At 39.2% G+C, this 20,880-nt stretch overlaps 1 long non-coding RNA gene across 1 annotated transcript in view; it reads right to left on the bottom strand.

The window, feature by feature from the left end:
* LOC140610024 (uncharacterized) overlaps positions 1-20,880 on the bottom strand; it is a 47,510-nt gene that overhangs the window by 7,411 nt on the left and 19,219 nt on the right. Inside the window, exon 3 of the long non-coding RNA XR_012011808.1 lies at positions 4,063-4,160. This is a non-coding gene — a long non-coding RNA (uncharacterized lncRNA). The remainder of the gene's footprint in view (positions 1-4,062; positions 4,161-20,880) is intronic.

The raw sequence follows: 20,880 nt of genomic DNA, 5'->3' as shown, positions 1-20,880 counted from the left end.
AGCTTGTTTGCATTGAACTTTTCCTCATGAAACTGGGTGGGTGGTTTGTAGGATTTTAATGGCATTTGTCTAGCACTACCATAGTCTTAATTTATTCCAGGTATTAGGCTTTTGCACACATGGTTCCAATCCAGAAATTTCTTTCTGTATGATAACCATGTGCCTGAAGTTCCTATTCCTTGTGTAGTTCAGCAGAAAGTACATTTAAGCTCGGCATTCCATTTCCACACATTCTGGATAGCCGTTTATTTGTTCCAACCCCTTGAAGGTGCTCCAGGCTCTGTAAAGGATCTATATTCATTAAGGAGCTGGTGGTCAGGGCAGAGGAAACTCAAGACAGTTGAGAGGAAGAATGTATTGTCTTAACCTCCAAACATGAACTCACAAGGGGAGAGGATAGAAAGGAGGATAGAAAATGATCCATAGGCAGAAGAGTTCAGGAGCCTTGTCTAACCTCTGGAGTGGTCTCCAAGTTTGTAAGATTGTAGATTCATGTGGGCCCCAAGAGGTTCTGATTTGTGTCCTTCAGAGTCTTTACACTGAAGCATCTTTCAGGACAACTCTATCGATGAGCAATAAGGATCATCTCTTACAGAAATATATCGATATATTATGAGGGTCCCATGTCTTTGTTTTGTTTCTCCATCTTACCAAAAATTCTGTCTCCTTACCAGGGCCATAGATAGGTGGGTAGGAGAAAGTGGGACAGCTGGAAAGAAAAAGAAAGGCAAGACGAGGAGAGAGGCAGAGGAAATAAGAGCAGGTGAATGGGTGAGGATGAGATTGGAAGTGGTGAGAAAGGAGAAACAATCCAAAATTGCCACAAATGTATTCCAGGGGAAACTTCTAGGTAGATAGACTTTGGGGCAGGGTGGGGAGGGGAGAGGAGGCTGTTACTCTTTAAGAATAAAACTAAAAATGAAGACAGGGTGGCTCAGCAGTTGAGCATCTGCCTTCGGCTCAGGTTGTGATCCCGGAGTCCCGGGATCAAGTCCCACATCGGTCTCCCCACAGGGAGCCTGCTTCTCCCTCTGCCTGTGTCTCTGCCTCTCTCTGTGTGTCTCTCATGAATAAATAAAATCTTTTAAAAAATAAAAAATAAAAATGAAAACAATAATTATTCTGACAATTAAAAATTACTGCAATTCATAGATAAAACGAGACTTTCTATTCATAGCAGAGTGGCAAATTTCTTCTGTAAAGGGTAGGTAGCAAATATTCATGGCTTGGTGGTCCTGTGGTCTCTGTCACGGCTACTCAACTCTGAGGTCACATCTCAAAAGCAGCCACAAATGATGCATAAATGAATGAGTATGGTCGGATTTGGGCCTCCAATAGTAATAACTGCTTTCAATACATCTTTTGAAGATTTTATTTACTTATTTTAGAGAAAGAGAGAGACTGGAAAGAGTACACAAGTTGGGGGACGGGCAGAGGGAGAGGGATAGTCATCTCAAGTGACTCCTCCAGACTTGGAGCTCATGACCTGAGCTGAAATCAAGAGTTGGACGCTGGGCAGCCCAGGGGGCGCAGCGGTTTAGTGCCACCTTCAGCCCAGGGTGTGATCCTGGAGTCCCAGGATCGAGTCCCACATCCGGCTCCCTGCATGGAGCCTGCTTCTCCCTCTGCCTGTGTCTCTGCCTCTCTCTCTCTCTCTCTCTGTGTCTCTCATGGATAAATAAAATTTTTAAAAATCTTAAAAAAAAAAAAGAGTTGGATGCTTAACCGACTGGGCCACCCAGGTGCCCCTCAATATATCTTTGATTCAAATCAGAAATGTGGGGCACCTTCATGGCTCAGTGGTTGAGCATCTGCCTTTGGCTCAGGGCGTGATCCTGGGTCCTGAGATCAAGTCCCACATCGGGCTCCTGGTGAGGAGCCTGCTTCTCCCTCTGCCTGTGTCTCTGCCTCTCTCTCTGTGTCTCTCATGAATAAATAAATAAAATCTTTAAAAAAAAAAAAAAAAAGAGAAGAAGAAATGTGTCCTGGGACCCATTTCATCATTTTCCCAAGGTTGATAGGCCATAGTTATGTGGTAAGTCAGGAAACTTCATGTTTTGTGTTTGAGATGATTGGGGCATGATTTGGGGCATGATTTGGGGCATGATTCTTTTTCCCAACTTCTCACTCGTTACATTAATTTGGATCTTGTATATTTTTAAAGAAGGGAGGTAGCTTTGTGCCACAAGAGAATAAGAGATCGATAGATTTTTGGTGCCATCTTTTTGGAGGCTCAAAGTAAAGATACTGTGAGCACATGGATGGTCTTTTTCCAGAAACACAGCTAAGAACTTGACAGAAATTATATATAATTTTCCCAGAAGTTGTATGATCTAATTTCCATCCTTACAAGAATAGCTCATACTATAGCTTTTCATGATCTCCCTTAGAAATCCTAACCTTCAAAGAACACTTGTTTTGTACTTCTGTCCTTGTGTATGTCCTTGAGCTCTGTGAAATTGTGGGTCAGGCACCGAGTTACAGAACCTACTTTGCCAAAGGATAAAATAAAGAGTGAGAAAGTTGAGACAATTTCCCCTTAGAGAGTTCCAGAAAAATAGGGTCCTGAGCATATTCCAAGCCATCCAGGCACCAACTCCCCAGTCTTTACTTTTCCCTTAGCGCCAAGGTTGAAATAGAATGACTTGGATGTCAGATAGGTTACATTAAAATCACCATGTTGCAAAGAAAATCCCTAAAGGGTAAGAATATTTCCAAGCTCTAGCCAATGGTCTATTGATTTAAAACAGTAATAGATAAAGCAAAATTCCTGCACAAGAAAAGGATCTGACAAGGCCCTTGGAGGTCATTTCAATAGGATTTCTGGGCCCTGGCAAGTGTAAAGGTTCCCAGCGTATCAACAGAGACATTTCAAAGAAGGATTTTATTTTAGTTACAGCAATGACTCACTGTGAGAACAAGGACAATAGCAGCCCAAGAACCTGACAGTTATCAGAGCAAGGAAGGGACATTTGACAAACGGAACCCTTTCTTGATAATCTCAACAATGTAATCTGCCAATGTGTGTGCAACTCCACCTCAGAGGCTGTGGGCCAAGTGTAGGGGCTGCCCAGAGGACGTGCTGGCCTCAGAATATCTGGAGGTCATACACTTTTTTTTTTCTTTCCCACCAGCTTTCTGCCTCTAAAGATGAGCTGGGAAATTGCTTTCTTTCCAAATTACATTTTGAAAACCTTACTTAATCTTCAGCAATAGTAACAAATGTTGAGAAATCAACCTGTATTGTTGGAAAATGTTGAAATTTGTTCAGATTCTCCCACAAACCCTTTGCCTTATCAGCTGTTGAAAATTTTTCTTTTCTTCCAGCCTTGTTCATGTTTTTCCAAGCAGAGTTTATATGAATGGAAGTGCACAAAGCCTAAGAGTTCGGCTAGATGAATTTTTAATAAAGCTGAACACAAAATTAGCCAGGATCAAGATAAAAAAAAATATTACTAGCATCCTTGAAAACACCTATTGGACACCCCCCCCCCCCCCCCCCCACACACACACCTGTACCAACCAGTCTTCTAAGCAGAGATTGCTTTGTAGCAGAGGCTCAGTTGAGGGTGATCCTTGTCTGCCAGGGCATTTGCCAATGCCTGGAGACATTGCTGGCTGTCACAGAAGGGGAGTCGGTACCGCTGGCATCTAGGGAGCCCACGGATGCTGCTAAACACCAGACAATGCACAGCCCCTGATCACAGAGGGTTAAGTGGTCCCAAATCTCACTAATGCCAAGGCTGAGAAAGCCTCCTTCACAAAGAGCACCAGTCAGGATGTTTTCCTTTGGGTCTGGCTTCTCTCATGCATTGTGATTTCTGTGAAGTTCATCCCCATTGTTTCATGTATGGAAACTGTACTCATTCTCACTGCTGCGAGCATTCCTTTACTTGATTTTTAGAAAGTTTTTCTTCTCTTTTCAGATTTTAACTCGAAGATGTTTTTCAAAATATACAGGTCTTTTTCAAAATTTCAAATCTTGATTCTATGACTTGTGCTTTAGACACCTTAAAAATTGCATTGCTGGTTTATTGTGACAAAAATTACTATATTACTCACTTGTGTGTTTGGACGCATATCTGGTTTGTTTGTTCTTTTGCCTCTTCGTTCATTCAGTAACCAATAAGTAGCCATTTCCTGCCAAGCTCTTGCAGGTGCTGGAGGATGTAGAGATAAATAAGGAACTTACTTTCTGGCACTTTTCTTGGGTACCAACAAAAGCACACTCAACTGTTAGGGTCGGGGGTGAAAGTGATGTCACACTTGGGAGTGAGACTGGGTTGGGTACAGTAAATATGCAAAAAGGATGCCACCATTTTACCTTCTCACTTATTGTCTGGGTTTGCTTTTATACTTTTATACTGCTTCCTCCAACATCTTTTCATCATGATCTTACAAACAACCTGAAAACTGCTGAAAAGCCAGCACTTTGGGAATATGTGCTTAGGGGGAAGCAACTGCTTCCAACAATTTATCTTCTACCCACTGCCATCTACTTCAGAGTTCCTACAATGGATGTTACCTAATTGGCAAGGTAATACATTCATTTGGGACCTCAGTCACTAAAAGCTAGAGAGGATTCCAAGTTAACCTATTTCCATGTAAATTTTATACCAGTTCCTAAAGCAAGTTGCAATGCAGTGATGTCCTAGACCAGGGTTTTTCAATCTTAGCATTATTGACATTTTGGGCCATTAAATCCTCTGTTGTGGGGTACTGTTATATGCACTGTTGGATGTTTTGCAACATCCCTGACCTCTACTCTCTAGATGTCAAAAATACCACCCTTGCTCTCCATTGGTGGCAACCATAATTGTCTCCACACATTGCCTCATGTCCCCAGGATGGGTGGGGCAAAATCATCCCCAGGTGAGAACTACTGTCCTAATGTACAAGATGCATTTCTTTACCAAGCAAAAATTTCCAGTGCTTTATTAATAAACAGCCCAGCTTAATAAAATTATTGAGATTTGAATGCAGCAGAGGGGTTATCTTGGATATTCATTTTGTTTAAGAAAGTGGATTTAGGAACTGGAATAAACATAGCAACCAATGAAATGATCATTTGGAGATCAGACTCAAAACAGCTATGGCCCGCTTCCACAGTTCTGTTTTCCTACGTAGAGCTTTGGAATGTTTAAAGGTCAGCTTTGGAAGATAAACCTTTCAGTTCATAGCCTCTGTTTTGGCTTGGACCTAGGTTTAGTCTGGGATGTCTGCGACGCTGAGATCTGAGGACATTTCCTTTTGCTTAACTTTTTGGTAGACAGTGTTTCTATTCTGCTTCAATGTTCCATCCCAGGATCATGGTTTTCAACACTGAGGTTCCTGAACATCCTAACATTGGAGGAAAATCAGCCTTTGGTAGATAGGGAAGGAAAGAGCTAAAATTCGTTCAACACTTACTCTCTTCCTGACACTGTGCTAATCATCCTATACACTTTTTTCTTGAATCCTCATAGCAATCTTAGGGGTAAATATTATGATGCACATTATTCCTAATGAGGGAATTGAGGTCAAACAATTTGTTTAAGGCAAAATAGCTGACTTGTGGTCGAGCTGGGGTTTGAACCCAAAGGTGATGGATTCGAGAAAGCTGCAGATTCTTTGTCACACTGCTCCTCAGTTCATTTCCTCTGACCTTGAACCTTGGCTGGCTCTGTGACTGGTTTTGATCAACAAGAAAGAAGCAGTTCTTTTTTTTAAAATATATTTTATTTAAATTCAATTTGCCAACATATAGTATAACACTCAGTGCTCATCCCATCAAGTGCCCTCCTCTGTGCCTGTCACCCAGTTACCCCATCCCCCCACCCACCTCCCCTTCTGCAACCCTTTGTTTGTTTCCCAGAGTTAGGAGTCTCTCATGATTTGTTCCTTTCTCTAATTCCCCCCCCCTCAGTTTCCCTCCTTTCCCTTATAGTACCTTTCACCATTTCTTTCTTTCTTTTTTTTTTTTTTTTTTGGTACCTTTCACCATTTCTTATATTCCACATATGAGCGAAACCATATGATAATTGTCTTTCTCTGATTGACTTATTTCACTCAGCATGGTACTAGAATGAGGCAGTTCTTTTTTTTTTAATTTATTTTTTATTGGTGTTCAATTTACTTCATCTTTCTTTTTTTTTTTTAATTTATTTTTTATTGGGAGTGAGGCAGTTCTTAAGAGATCTGTGGTCTCCACTTTTCTTTCTCTTGGACTATTCCCTTACACTTATGCAGCAAGATGCCATGTAAGTGGTTTGATTATCCTAAGGCTTCCTTACTCTGAAGAAGCCCAAGTTAACTGATGTGGAGAGAAAGCTAACCATGAGGAGAAGCAGAAGGTACCAGAAATGTGAATGAAGCCTTCTCAGACCTTCCAGCCTGATGCAGTTTAGAGCTCAATGAATGACCTCACCTGATGCCATGCAGGGCAATAGCTTCATCCTTTAGCTTCATCCTGCCAAGCACTGCTCACATTCCTCACACACAAAATTGCGAGGAAATAAATTGGTTGCTGTTTTAAGCCACTAAGTTCTGGGGTTGTTGGTTATACAACAATGGATAAGTAAAACACTAGGTTTGCTGACCTGCAACCCCAGGTAGTTTATAGGAAGGCTAGAGGATAGAGGTCAGGGGAACTAAACAGCGGTTTCTCCAGGCCCTTGGGTTTCATGGGTGAGAGTGGATGAAGCTCTGCTCCCAGTTCACAAACTCTGGGATTCCAAATGTTCAAGAAGCCTTGCAAAGCCTGTATTTTTGACAAGTTTTCTTTAAGGCTTTTCTTATAGATCTCTCCAGAATCCCTAGATTGCATTAATAATCTAATACAGTGGATTCTCTAGCTGGACAGTTAAAGCAATATTTCCCAAACTAAGGAAAAGATGTTTTATGAATATAGTTAAACAACTAAGAGTTATGTAATTATTTTATGGTTACCTTCCACTTATAGCAAGTGATGTTGCCTTCCATATGCCAATGATAGAAGTGTTAAGACAACTTTAAGTTTAAAAAAGTGAATTAATTAAAAAAAAAAACCCATGGAGTAAGTAATAGTACCATTAGTATGGAAACAAGGCTACAATATAGTGAAGGTGGTGGATCAATAATTCAAGCTTGGGGAATATCCAACAACACAAAGAAAGAAAAATGCCATTGTAACAGTCATCTTTCTCATTCTTTCTTTTTGACCTGGTTATTCACTCCTGGGGCTGGCATATCTCACAAGGGGACTACTCTTGGTATATGAATCATTACTCATCATGGGCAGCAATACTGACACTATTGAATTTGACTCAAGACAAATTCCAGAGGGAGAAGTAGCATACAAGGACAAAGGGGTGGGGGTGGGGGGGTGGGGGGAGACAGAGTGTGGAATATTTGAAGTTGGGAAGTGATGTATTTAGATAGGAGTATTATGTTTCATTTGGAAAGCCTGAACAATAATTAACGTGACAGGTTTTGGCTACAAGGGTAGTAGGGGAAAACATGGAAAAGCACTGAGCCAGAAGTCAACTAGCAGGCTCTAGACATGTGGGCATGGCCAATGCTTCTGACTAGGTCTGGTTTGTAGACACCACTGCGAAACCTGGCTTTTGCCACCACTCTTGGGCAATCTTACCCTGGATACTACAATTGCTAACCTGCAATTGGATGGTGATTCATGCTCTTTGCATTTACAGTAACACAAGCATAGAAATAAATCTGCACATATATGCAGATTCACAAGAGTGACTCTTATGGGTAGGAATTAGTGAGACTTTCAATTCTTAATGTTTGCATTTTTACAATAACATGTATTACATGTCTAAACAAAAAATTTTTTAAGTTGAATAATAAAGAAAAATTAGAGTATGTGTATAAATATATATATACACACACACATCTTATAGCTTCCATTTCTCCATAGAACCGTGACTAACACAACAATTGATATATGTAAAAAACAAACAAACAAATGCTAAATTCCTTACTGCATTTGCCCCCACAACAAGACTCCAAGTTATGCAGGATAAGCAATATTCTTTTTCCTGAGTGAGGAAGCTGAGACATACAAAAGCTAACTGCCCCCTCCCCTGACAAAGAGGTTATTCATAATGCAGTGGGGCAAGTATCCTCCTGCCACCATTTCTTGTTCCTGCAGAGCTTGTAACATAGCATCACAGGCACCTCACCATTTTGCTCGTTAATATCTAACTGCAGATATCTCTGGGATCACTGGATGTATTATGAAATGGACTTGACATAGAAGACTCCTGCGCAAGCTACTGAGGTCTTTTTACCTCGGATATACAAGTGTGCCATGCCACCCCCACCCCCATCTCTTCTCTTGCATAGAACCTGACTCCTGGTGGTTCTTCACACAATATCTACACATTATACTGAACTCTCCAACATGCTGCTAACTGGTTATGCTCTAAGACCTCTAGAAAAGCTGACAGCTTAAGAGAAAGAATGAGAACACAGACAAATTTTGTGTTTTATACATGTACACACACACACACATACATATATAATTTTCAATTGATTTGCTTGCATAATAGGGGTAATGGGGAAATCATAGTCTTTCAGTGTAAAGGCTTCTATTTCTAACTGCTACTGAACCTTTTGTCTTAGGAACGTACTGTTCTCCTTTGGTATTTGGGTTGGTGTAGAACAATTTATGTTGTGCAAAGAAATCATAAGTAGGCACTATCCTATTCCTCAGCCTGACACATGCCTCTGGTTTTCTGGAACATTCAATCCAGTTCTGTTTCCTTCCTCTGTCCTTACCCCTCACTTCAAGGCCAAACAGAGCCTGGGTTAAGGCTTTTGGTGATCGGATAAGGAAAGACCATTATTTTAGATTGATATGGGTTTTACTTGAGTTCGCATCTACTTTAAGACATTTGTCCTCCTTTATCTTTCAGATCTAAAGGTCATTTCACAGGTTGCAAACATCATTGCACAATGACTCTATTTGAAATTCAGAAGATAGTGGAGTCAAGGTAAAGACTATTTCCTGCAATACATATTATGCCTATAAGATTGAAAGAGATAGAGTGATCTAGGTAAATGGCATAGCTAGAGAGTGGCAGATTGATGTTGGATATTCTATATCCAAGGCTTTCCCTTTAGTACCAATCATGTCTTTCATCTAATCAAGCACATTTTTTTTTTTATAGAACACCTTTTATGCGCATAACACAGTAATGAAAAAACCACACACAGTTCCTGCTCTTATAGAGCTTACATTCTACTGTGGTATCTTTCTTTCTTTTAAGGATTGTAATTGTTTATTTGAAGAGAAAGCATGAGAGAGGGACGCACAAGCAGAAGGGAGGGGTAGAGGGAGAAGCAGACTCCCTGCAGGGAGCCGCTGTGCAACTCCATCCCAGCACCCTGAGCCGAAGGCAGATGCAGAATCCAGTGAGCCAATCAGGTGTCCTCTTTTTTTTAATTAAAGATTTTATTTATTTGAGAGACAGAGAGCACAAGCAGGTAGGGGAGAGCCAGAGGAAGAAGCAAACTCCTCACTGAATAGGGACCCCCTAGGACCCTGGGATCACAACCAGAGCTGAAGGCAGATGCTTAACTGACCCAGGCACCGCCTGGGGTTATCTTTCTGAAGCAAGTTGTCTAAGTGGTTCCCAACCAGGGTTAATTGTGGCCCCTCAGAGGATATTTGGAATGTGTGGAGATACTTTTATTGTCCTAACCAAAAAGGGGAAATGCTACTGTCATCCAGTAGGTAGAAGCCAGGGAGGGATGTTGCTAAATCTCCTACAATCCACTGGACAGCCCTGTCAACAAAGAATTACCAATCCCAAATGTCAATAGTGCTAGTATTGAGAAACCTTGGCTTGGATCAACTATTTTCTTCAATATAGATATAAAGAATAGAATTTAAAATTTATCTTAAATAAGGAGCCCCAGATACTCATGATGGAGGTCCTATCATGCAGAAACTTTTTTGGTGAATTGGAGCAGGAACATGAAGGGATTTTTCCAAAAGATAAATATCAAAAATATGAATTCAGTAAAAGTGAGGGAGGACTCATTCAGGTACACACAATATTGTGTTGCTAATAGCGACATGCTACATGTGCACCTCTGAATTTCCCAATAATCCAATCACAAGGAAAATGAGAACCACACATTCAAATAACTAACGGTCCACTCTTGCCATGAAATTGGAACACTGCCATCTCATAGTCTGTGAACTATTTAATTTAAAAGTCTAATTTCTACAGAAGCAAGGAATCATTGTAGATAAAAATGACGTCTTAGTAAGATGGTGGGATGGCTGAGTCTACAGTTTTCTCTTCCTAGGGAAGAGAGAAAGGTGGAAATGAAGTTACTGTCCTGAGCCTTGCAACCGTCACCCCACCACCCCAAGCTATCTAGTTACACAAGGGTGGCATAGATTGCCAAGGCTTAGTGCAATAGTTTTCTCAGGCCAGGACAGATACACGGATGGTTCAACTACCTTTGCCCTCTTTTTGACTGTAACATGTCCAGCTTTTTCTTAAACACAAGTTTTGGGATGCTAATAGCTCCTATAGAAGGAATGAGCAGGAAGTTAAGTAACATTAAGCGAATCAGTAGCTGGGAATAGACATTAACATTATGCTTACATTCATAAACATATATGACCTTGGACAAGCTATTTTCTCTCTTTGATCTTTAATCTCCTTGTATGTAAAATAAGAAGGATGGATTAGATGATTTATGAAATCCTATGACTCACATATTGACAGAATAAATTATGCTTATTGTGAGTAAGAGGTGTTCAGGATGATCCCTTCTCTTCATTCTCTTGCTCTTTCTCTGTCTCTTCTGCTTAGTTTTAAAGACAAAGTGTTTAATAAAATGAACAGGATGTTACTTGTCTCTGTAAAAAGCAGACTGACACTAGGCTACATGAGCTCTTAACTTTAGGTCAAGTACTAAATTTCAAACCAATAAAAATATGTCAAGACAAAAGCTGAGAGTTAATACAAGGCCAGAGGTCATACTCCTACCTTATTTGCTCTGCTCATGGTCAAGTTTGCTCTAAATGAGAACTTTTAAAATTGCATTAAGAGTGCCATGCAACCCCCTTATTATAACTGGAAAGTCATCTGAAGCCCCTCTAAGTGGAACCTTCTTCTTCCTAACAGGGGTAGAGTTGTAGTTAAGTATGGAGGTACACTCAGGTTCTATCTAGAGTCTTTATTTTCAGTTGGGTGTTTGTATTGTGCACTTTTGGCTGGGTTGATCCCATTGGTTTGTGAGGGTGTGTGTGCTGGGCATAAGCCTCAAATCAAAACCAGCAACTTCCGTTCATAGACTTTTTCAATCTGCATGGTTTTTCTGAAAATATTCAGTTCTCCAACTCAACTCAAGTGATCAAGAGATTCCAAAAAATGACACCAAATCCAAGAAGAGTGGTACCATCACTATTTCTCTGCTGAAGATGACTGCAGGGCTCTTCTTTGGCATTGAGCAATGTTTTTGTCAGGACTGACTTCCCTTGGCCCTGACAGTCTCCCACCAACTTTAGTGAAGGAGGTAACCTGTAGGAGATGCTGGATATTCAGGGCATATTAGCTGATTTTCAGAGCCCTTTTTCTCACATCCACACTCTGGTCTGGGGAGTTCCCTAAAAAAGTCCTGACAGCAGAACAAAGCATATTGTCTGTCTAGATAGTGCTTCTAGCAGTCTCTAGACTAAATCACGAAGGAGTCAATTCTCATTGCAGGAATTCACAAGGAAAACAGACCTTCCCTTACCCAGGGCAGGAACAAAATAGGCAATTTATCACCCAGCAATAAGCCCCAGGTTAGTAAATTCCAGTTCTTATTTTATGGCCCTCAAAGAACCAGGTCAAGCAAACTCTATGCCCCCAAGTAACCCTGAAACCAGGTGGTTCCAGCTCTTTAGGCTCCTTTCCCAAAAATCTGTACAGCAGCTTCCTGGAGCTGGCTGGAAGGAGTTGATACTATTGGAATTTGGCCTGGGTTTGTAAATCTTTAGCTAATAGGGGCCTAATGCAATGCTCCTTTTAAAAATTGGAAAGATAATGAATGTTACTTCAAATTACCCTGGGGTTTGCAACCTTTGTGATTTCCTGCTCTCCCCATGGAAGACATTCTTTTTTCTCACCATCTGCGGCACCTCTGTAGGTGAGCTGTACAATGTGCCATGCCTTAAAAAAAAATGTCTTATTGTTTGAGTCTCTCATAGTTGTCTTTCAACATGCTGATTTTCTCTGGCTACACTTTTGGAAACTGGCAGCCTTAGGGAGGATTTTGTGACCAGTATTATGATTTTGCTGTGAGCTTGCCCATCCTCTTCTGATTCCGGTAGAGTCAGTCCTGTTGGGTCTTGATGCTTATTCTCTTTTCTGTTTACTCCACAGGGGATTTCATCACTGTGCCTCAGGAAATGGACTGCATACAATTTTCTGTATATATGATAGGACTCAGTCTCAAAGTATATTCCAAGTATTGGGCAATCTCTCTTCAGCCTCCTTCCAAATGGTACTTCCATGCCATTTTTTTTTTTTTTACCTGCTTTCAATGGCAGGTTTTGCCTCACTTGCATATCAAAGAAGCTGATGTTGGATTTTTTTTTTTTTTTTTTTTTTTAAAGCTCTAGATTGAGGATGATGTAGTTTGAGGGCTGGAAAGTGACTTTCTGGGGAGGCTTCTTTCTTTCTTCAGGACCTCCTTTGGTTTGGTTCCATCATTTAGAATCTGGAGTTGTGTCTAGTTGGAGAAGGATCCACTGTAATTTAATGACTAGACTTATTACAGATTTGGTAGAGTGAGTATCCCAGGATGGCTCTTGGATCATACCCATCTAACTCAGGTATTCACAAGAGCTGGTCTCTTTTTCCACTCAAGCTTTTCTAGTGTGATTAAGGACAGTTCTAACTGTAGATCAGAGCACCTAGAGATGGCAGTTTTCCTATTACTCAAAGGAACAGAACAGAGAGGTCTTTTCATCATTAATCAACATCAAATGTTGGGAAGTCCCAATTAGTATTTCTGGGCCCAGTGAAACTAAGTCTGGGCTAATTTCAAACCCCAAGGGATCTTGCAGCAAGGCTGCTCGGCCATCTGAAATCCTTTCTGGGAGCACAAAGAAAGCTCTCAGATGAGTCCAGTCTCTATTTCTGGAGCATCTGTGGTCGTTAGGATTGATTGTGTAGACATGGCTCACAGTCCCAACTTTCTTTTCTTTTCTTTTCTTTTCTTTTCTTTTCTTTTCTTTTCTTTTCTTTTCTTTTCTTTTCTTATTATTCTTTTAGGAGAGACTTAAGTCTTCTTATCTGGTTTTGGAAACAGTGATGAGACCAGGTGACCTCTGCATTTTAATTCCAAAATGCAATATGTGAAAGTGAATTCACAGGATAAAAATTCCCAAAACATGTCAGCAATTTTATGCACTGTTACTTTTCTGCTCTAAATTCTGTAATGGTTCCTTATTTCACTCAGGGTAAAAGCACAGCTCTTACAGGGGCTTCAAGGTTCAAAGCTTCTGGCCCCATTGTGCCTTCTGGCCTCATCTCATATGACTGGGCTTCCTGCTAACTCCTTTCTGTTTCCCAAGCATGCAGGCATATGCTTGCTATAGAGCCTATGTTTTAGATGCTCCTTCTATCCCCAGATATCCATCCACATGATTCACTCCTTATCTTCTCCGAGGGTCTGCTAGGATTTCACTTTCTCAAGGAGGCCCTCCCTGACTGCCCTATTTAATCCTGCAAAGGTCTCCCTAATCTTCTTTGGGATTCCTGATTGCCCTGTTACTTTTCCCAAAGCATTTAAAAATACTATGTAACCTAATTATTACGTTATATCCCCCACTGGAATGTAAGATCCACAAAGGTAGCAATTTTTGTCTTCTTTTTCAAAATAAATACCACTTGCCTAGAATAGTGCCCTGGTACTAGTACATAGAAGGTGATAAATAAATAAATAAATAAATTAATTAATTAATTAATTAAATTTTTAACTTGTTTCTTTAAAAGATTCTACATATAAGTGAGATCTATGGTACTTGTATTTCTCTTTCTGACTTATTTCACTTAGCATAAATGCCCTCAAGATCCATCCATATTGTCAGAAAGGCAGAATTTCCTTTCTTATAGCTGAATAGTATTCCATTGTTTGTATATATGGGTGTATGTATGGATATACACCCATACATACACCCATATATACATACACACAACCATACATCCTACGTTTTCTTTATTCATTTATTCATTAATGGATACTTAGGTTGTTCCATGTTTTGACTATTGTAAATAATACTACAATCAACATGGGTGTGCAAGTATCTCTTCAACATAGTGATTTTATTTCCTTTGTATATATACCCACATGCAAAATGGCTGATTCGTATAGTAGTTCTATTTTCAATTTTTTTGAGGAACTCCAGAATTACTCACCAGCTATTTATTTATTTATTTAGATTCTATTTTTTTTTTCGAGCAGTAGATCTTTTACCTGAAACCAACCTCTCTGATCCTCCAGTGATAGGAAAATTCAGAACTCTATAGAGATTTTGTGTGGACAGTTAATTGGTTCAATTTGGGACTGTCCTGGTTAGAAAGAAAGAAAGGAGAGAGGAAGGGATAGAGGGAGGGAGGAAGGGAGAGAAGAAAGAAAGGACAGATGGAAGACAGAAAGAAAAGAAAGGAAGAAAGGAAGGAAGGAAGGAAGGAAGGAAGGAAGGAAGGAAGGAAGAAAGAAAGAAAGAAAGAAAGAAAGAAAGAAAGAAAGAAAGAAAGAAAGAAAGAAAAAAGAAAAAGAAATCTTTTGTATTTGTCAAGAGAATAGTGACCACTTGCAAAATCACAGAGTAAATATGGTTCTTTGCACTGGGCCAAATAGTGGAGCTAGAGAGATTCTTATAACTCAGATAATATATTCCTCTGTTCAAAACCATCTAGTGGTTTTGTTATCTCACCATTAAGTCCAAGCTCTTATCCTGATATATGTCATAATTTGCACTTATCAGTTTGGTTAGGCTGGAACTACTTTCCCCAGGATCTTCTTCCCTAAATGGTTCTGGGTCAGATTGGCCTAAGAGGAATTTGTTTGAGATTTGGAAGGCAAGTGTGTAAGTGTCATTACTCTTGGAAGGTCTTTGCAGTCAAATATGGTAAATGACAAACATAGATGTGTTCTAGGTGGTTTTTTTTTTTTTTTTTTACTGTCTTCTGCTCTATCCTAGCTCCTCATCAACAACTGTCTGAAGACCATCTTCAGATGCTTATCTATGGACACACAGAGATGGTGGCTATGCACAGTCTACAGCTTTCTGTAGACTCCTCTGTCAGCTCTTCATAGTCCCATCCCAACAGCTGGATGTGCCTGGCTCCTCCTAGATCCCCCTTGCAAGCTCTGTCTTATCCACCTTTACCAGGTCTAGTCAGTGACTCTTCTCTGATATCCAACAACCTCTTTAAGGCTGTTACTTCCCCAGCCCCTCCCACAATGTATAAAGTCTAATTCCCATAAAAAGCCCTGCTCCAAAAATCCTCATAGTGGTTTTGCCTCCCTGGCTGAATCTAAATCCCAAAGAGGTAGGACCACCCTTGGTGCTTCCTCTGCTTAAAATGTTTCTGCAGATAGTCATAGGGCTCATTTCCTTACTTCCTTTAGACTACTGTTCAAATATGAGCCTGGAATGGCATTCCTGATATAAAATAAGAACTCTTCCTCCACTCTCTGCATGGCTCTATCTCTGTTACCCTTGGTAATACCTTTTATCACTTTGCAGGTTATTTGCTACATGCCTTCCTACAAGCAATGGATACCTAGAGTCAACCTAGGCATTTAGGAGGTCCTTGGATATGTAAATACTCATATTTCTAGTTTCATTACCCTCTAACTGAAATTTAGCATTTCCTTCAACTATACAGTTGAATTTACAGACAGTAAATCCCATGGTTTAGCAGCGCTTGACTTGTTATCAACAAAAAGTCATGAATGTGTTTTACCACATTATAGTTGTCAACAATATCTGAAATATTATTTATGCTCATCACTTTGAAATTGTGGTAGTCATTAGGCTTGCAGTAAGATTACATGTGAGTGAAGCTTTCCTGTCCAGAGATGCTCACAAGACATAGCTGGCCAATTATAGAGAAGCTCTGTGCCTGGTTGGCAATCAGCCACCAAATAGTGAAATCATGGCTTCTTATATTGGTAACCCAGCCATCTCATTGCTTTCTAGTATTTCATACTTACAGTGTTAATCAATACATAGAAGGAGTTGTTTCTCTTGTTTGTTAAAATTTTATAAGACTGGACAGTCCTATTAAAAAGAAAATAATAGGTCCCAAATGGAGTCACTTATGCTAAGCCCAATGCCACCAACCTAAAGGTTAACTTAATTACAGTTTCAGCTCTCTCAAAAATGGAATCTTGAACCAGTCCATCAGGAAACACCTGATCAGCATAGGTGATCTGCCTAATAGACCCCTGCCATCTCCTAAAGGAAGTGACCTTGCAATAATCAACTTGATTTTTTTAATTTATTTATTTATTTATTTTTTTTTGCCTAGTATAACTTCCTTGTTCCTGCTCCCTTCTGCCTATAAAAGTCTTTCATTTTGTACAGCTCCTTGGAGCTCCTTTCTATCTGCTAGATGAGATACTGCTTTCTTCATGAATCATTGAATAAAACCAATAAGATCTTTAAACTTTACTTAGTTGAATTTTGTTTTTTAGCCATTCAAATGAAAATTCTTTTTTTTTTTAAGATTTTATTTATTTATTCATGAGAGACACACACACAGAGAGAGAGAGAGTCAGAGACACAGGCAGAGGGAGAAACAGGCTCCATGCAGGGAGCCTGGGTCTCCAGGATCACCCTCTGGGCTGAAGGCGGCGCTAAACCGGTGAGCCACCCGGGCTGCCCTCAAATGAAAATTCTTAATTCTTTATAAGGCTGCATGGTCTTTTTAACAAGACTAGGCATGAAGTCTGGGAATAAAGACCAGGTAAGTTTACACACAGTGGATGGCTAAGATAATTATTGAATTGTGTTACTTAATTTATTGCAGATAGACCATGCAGTAATGTGAGGTCAAGCACAGTGTTGCAAGTTACTGAATTTCAATACAATTGTTTTTCTTTGAATTCTATGTATTTTGTTTAATACATTTGAAAATACTATTTTGAGAGGGCATCCACAGTCCTTACCAAGTCTGTGCGATCTCTGGCACGAGAAGAGGTTAAAATCCTACACTAGAATGTGAACTCCAAGACAGTATAGACTTTTTCTCTTTTGTTCATTGCAATTGTTCTTTTTTTTTTTTTTTTTTTTTTGCTCAGAAATCTACCACTTGGTGATACTTGATTAATTTCAAGAGTAACCTAAGGCCAGATAGAACTCTGTTATTAATATCCTCTCCACACCTTGATATATATCCCTTTGCTTTTCCTGAGGGCAGCCCTTCCCTTTATTCACTATTGGTGGCATATTCACCAAAGAAATTGCATCCTTTGCTAGTCACTGGAAACAACATTGCTGAAGATCCTGCCAACAGGTAAGGTCTTTTCAGGACACAATGCTAGACCTTCAAGACAGCCCTATTAAAAAACAAAAAAAAACAAACAACAAAAAAAACTAGAACAAAATACTCTACAACAAGAAAGAAACCCAGTAATAACTTGTATTTTGGGGATTTCCATTTTGCTTTTTTTCCTCCCATGAAAGAAGCATAACATTGTATTCTAAATTGGCATTTTCTCTGTTTTAAGAACATTGACTCAAACTACCTTCTGTAATATAGATCTCAAAAATTCCGAGATGACAAAATTTTCTCTGCTGAAGACCCCTGGAACCAGAAGAAAGCTCTCAGGGCCCATAATGCTCTACTATTTGGATAAGAAACTCTTGAACACTTCTCACATTAAGAGAAGAAGCCCTGGGAAAAAAACTGCAGTTTTTAGCACTGTGGTTCATTTTAATGAATGCAACCAAGACACACTAGTCAAATAGCACAGCTACAACATGGCCTAAGTAGTAATCCCATCACTACTCCCTCTGTATGCAAACTTTCTAAGGTACTTCCAAACCTGCTTCCTCATTTGACTTCCCAACATCCAAAAAGACATGGACTGAGAAGTTCCAAACAGATTAGAAGAACCTAGTTATGGAACCACTTTCTAACATAAGTGTAAGAATATATACATAAGAATACATAAGAATAAACTCAAAATGGATTAAGGAACTAAATAAGAGACCTGAAACCCTAAAAATCCTAGAAAAGAGCATAGGTTGTAGTTTCTCTGATATCAGCCATAGCACCATTTTTCTAGATATGTCTCCTGAGGCAAGGGAAACAAGCAAAAATAAACTATTGGGAATACATCAGAAGAAAAAGCTTCTTCACAGCAAAGGAAACCACCAGCAAAACTAAAAGATAACATATTGAATGGGAAAAGACATTTGCAAATGATGTATCTGATAAAGGTTAATATCCAAAATATATAAGGAACTTACACCACTCAGCACCATAAAAGCAAACAATCCAATTAAAAATGGGCAAAAGATATGACAGATATTTCTCCAAAGACATGCAGATGGCCAATAGAAGAGATGCTCAGCATTACTCATCATCAGTGAGAGGCAAATCAAAACCATAAAGAAATACCTCACACCTGTCAAAATGGCTAAAATAAAAAACACAAGAAACATCAAGTGTTGGTGAGGATATGGAGAAAAGAAGGAAACCTTGTACACTATTGGTGAGAATGCAAACTGGTGTGGCCACTGTAGAAACAGTGTGGAGGTTCCTCAAAAAATAAAAAATGGAACTACTATATAATCCAGTAACTGCACTACTGGATATTTACCCAAAGAACACACACACGAAAAAATAATTCAAAAAGATATATATAGTCTTATGTTTATCACAGCATTATTTATAATAGCCAAACTATGGAAGCAGCCCAAGTATCCAACAATAGATGAATGGATAAAGAAGATATGGCATATATACATATGCTATGGAATATTACTCAGTGATAAAAGAATGAAATCTTGCCATTTGCAATAACATGGAAGGTTCTAGAGGGTATAATGCTAAGTGAAATAAGTCATTCAGAGAAAGACAAATATTATATGTTTTCACTCAGATGTGGAATTTAAGAAATAAAACAAATGAAGAGAAAAAGAGACAAATGACAAAACAGATTGTTAAATATGAGAGAACAAACTGGTGGTGGCCAAAGGGGAGCTGAGTAGGGGAATGGGTGAAATAGGTGAAAGGTTTAAGAGTATCATGATGAAAATGGGGTGATCTATGGAAGTGTTGAATCACTCAATTGTACACCTGAAACTAATATAACACTGTATGTTAACTAGAATTAAAATAAAAATTATAAAGTACCAAAAAGTTTCTTTTAATTAAAAAATTTAAAAAATGTTACTTTTAAGTAAAAGTAATAATTACTTTTAAAAGTAAAACTAGAGCAGCCCCAGTGCCTCAGTGGTTTAGTGCTGCCTTCAGCCCAGGGTGTGATCCTGGAGACCTGGGATGAGTCCCACGTCGGGTTCCCTGCATGGAGCCTGCTTCTCCCTCTGCCTGTGTCTCTGCCTCTCTCTCTCTCTCTCTATGTCTCTCATGAATAAATAAATAAAATCTTTAAAAAAATTTAAAAAATTTTTAAAAAGTAAAACTAAACTTTATTTCTTTGTTGATTTTGTGTAGACAAAGAGAATGGAAATTAATGCTTTCCTATGTCTGTCTATAATAAGAAAGGATACATTAAATTGGAAAAGAACCCAGTTGCAGAACCCCAGTTTCCTATGATGGAACAAAATGATGAGAAAGGGACTCTTCTAAGAGAATTACATTAAATCTGATTAATATCTGATTAGTAGTACTCTCATACCTGAGGATCGTAGGAAAGCTAAGGTATATTAAACGATCTGTATTTTCTTATAAATATTTTGAGAAGAGAGAACTAACATTTACTAATTTTTAAATTACTCCTAGACAGTGTGTTTGTTGCTATATAAATAACCTGTTTGAATTTCCCCACCTATCCTAAGAGGTCAATATTAGTGGTACTGAAGCCTAGGAGAGTTAGGTGTCAACAAGGTCACACTCTTTCCATCATAATGTGCTCCTCTAGAGCTCACAGAATTTCCCAGACTTCCTATCTCATACAGTCTTCATGATTCTATTATTTATTTAGGGTGGCTTAAAAGATTATATACATGTATTTAAATGGGAAATTTTGCATTGTTGCTGGTATTAACTTGTGATAGGTTGTGATAGATTGAGGGTAACTGTACCACTTGTGATAGGTTGAGGGTAACTGTTAAAGTAAATGCAATGGAAACAGGATAGGATTAGCACATTTTAGCCAATGCTGGTTGTCAGTAGAAGTTCCTTTGTTTTTTTTAAGTTTTAATTTTTAAAAAAGTTTTTATTTAAGTAATCTCTACACCCTATTTGGGGCTCAAACTCACAACACAGAGATAGAGAGTTGCATGCTCCTTCAACGGAACTAGCCAGACACCAAGTTTTCACTAAAAAGTTCCGAGCCTGAAGTTGACCCTGCTAATCAGAGAGCTAACAAGTCCTGGAGATAAGGCATAATAAGCCATAATTAATGTATTAGTTTGCTAAGGCTGCTATACACAGTATCAAAGCCTAGATGGCTTAAATAACAGAAATTTAATTTCTCACAATTCTGGAAGCAAGAAGTCCAAGACCAGGGTGTTGGTGGGGATGTTTGCTTCTGAGGCCTATGGTGGCTTGTTGATGGCCATCTTCTCCCTGTATTCTTACAGATCTTCCCTCTGTAATGTGTGTATCCAAACCTTGTCTTTGACAAGGACACCAGTCATACTAGATTAGGGCCCACTCTAATGACTTTGTTTTAACTTAA

Source organism: Canis lupus, chromosome 19 (assembly GCF_048164855.1).
Source record: "Canis lupus baileyi chromosome 19, mCanLup2.hap1, whole genome shotgun sequence".
Classification (NCBI taxonomy): domain Eukaryota; kingdom Metazoa; phylum Chordata; class Mammalia; order Carnivora; family Canidae; genus Canis; species Canis lupus.
The sequence above is the reverse complement of the archived record's forward strand: the minus strand, read 5'-3'. Positions and strand labels throughout refer to the sequence as shown.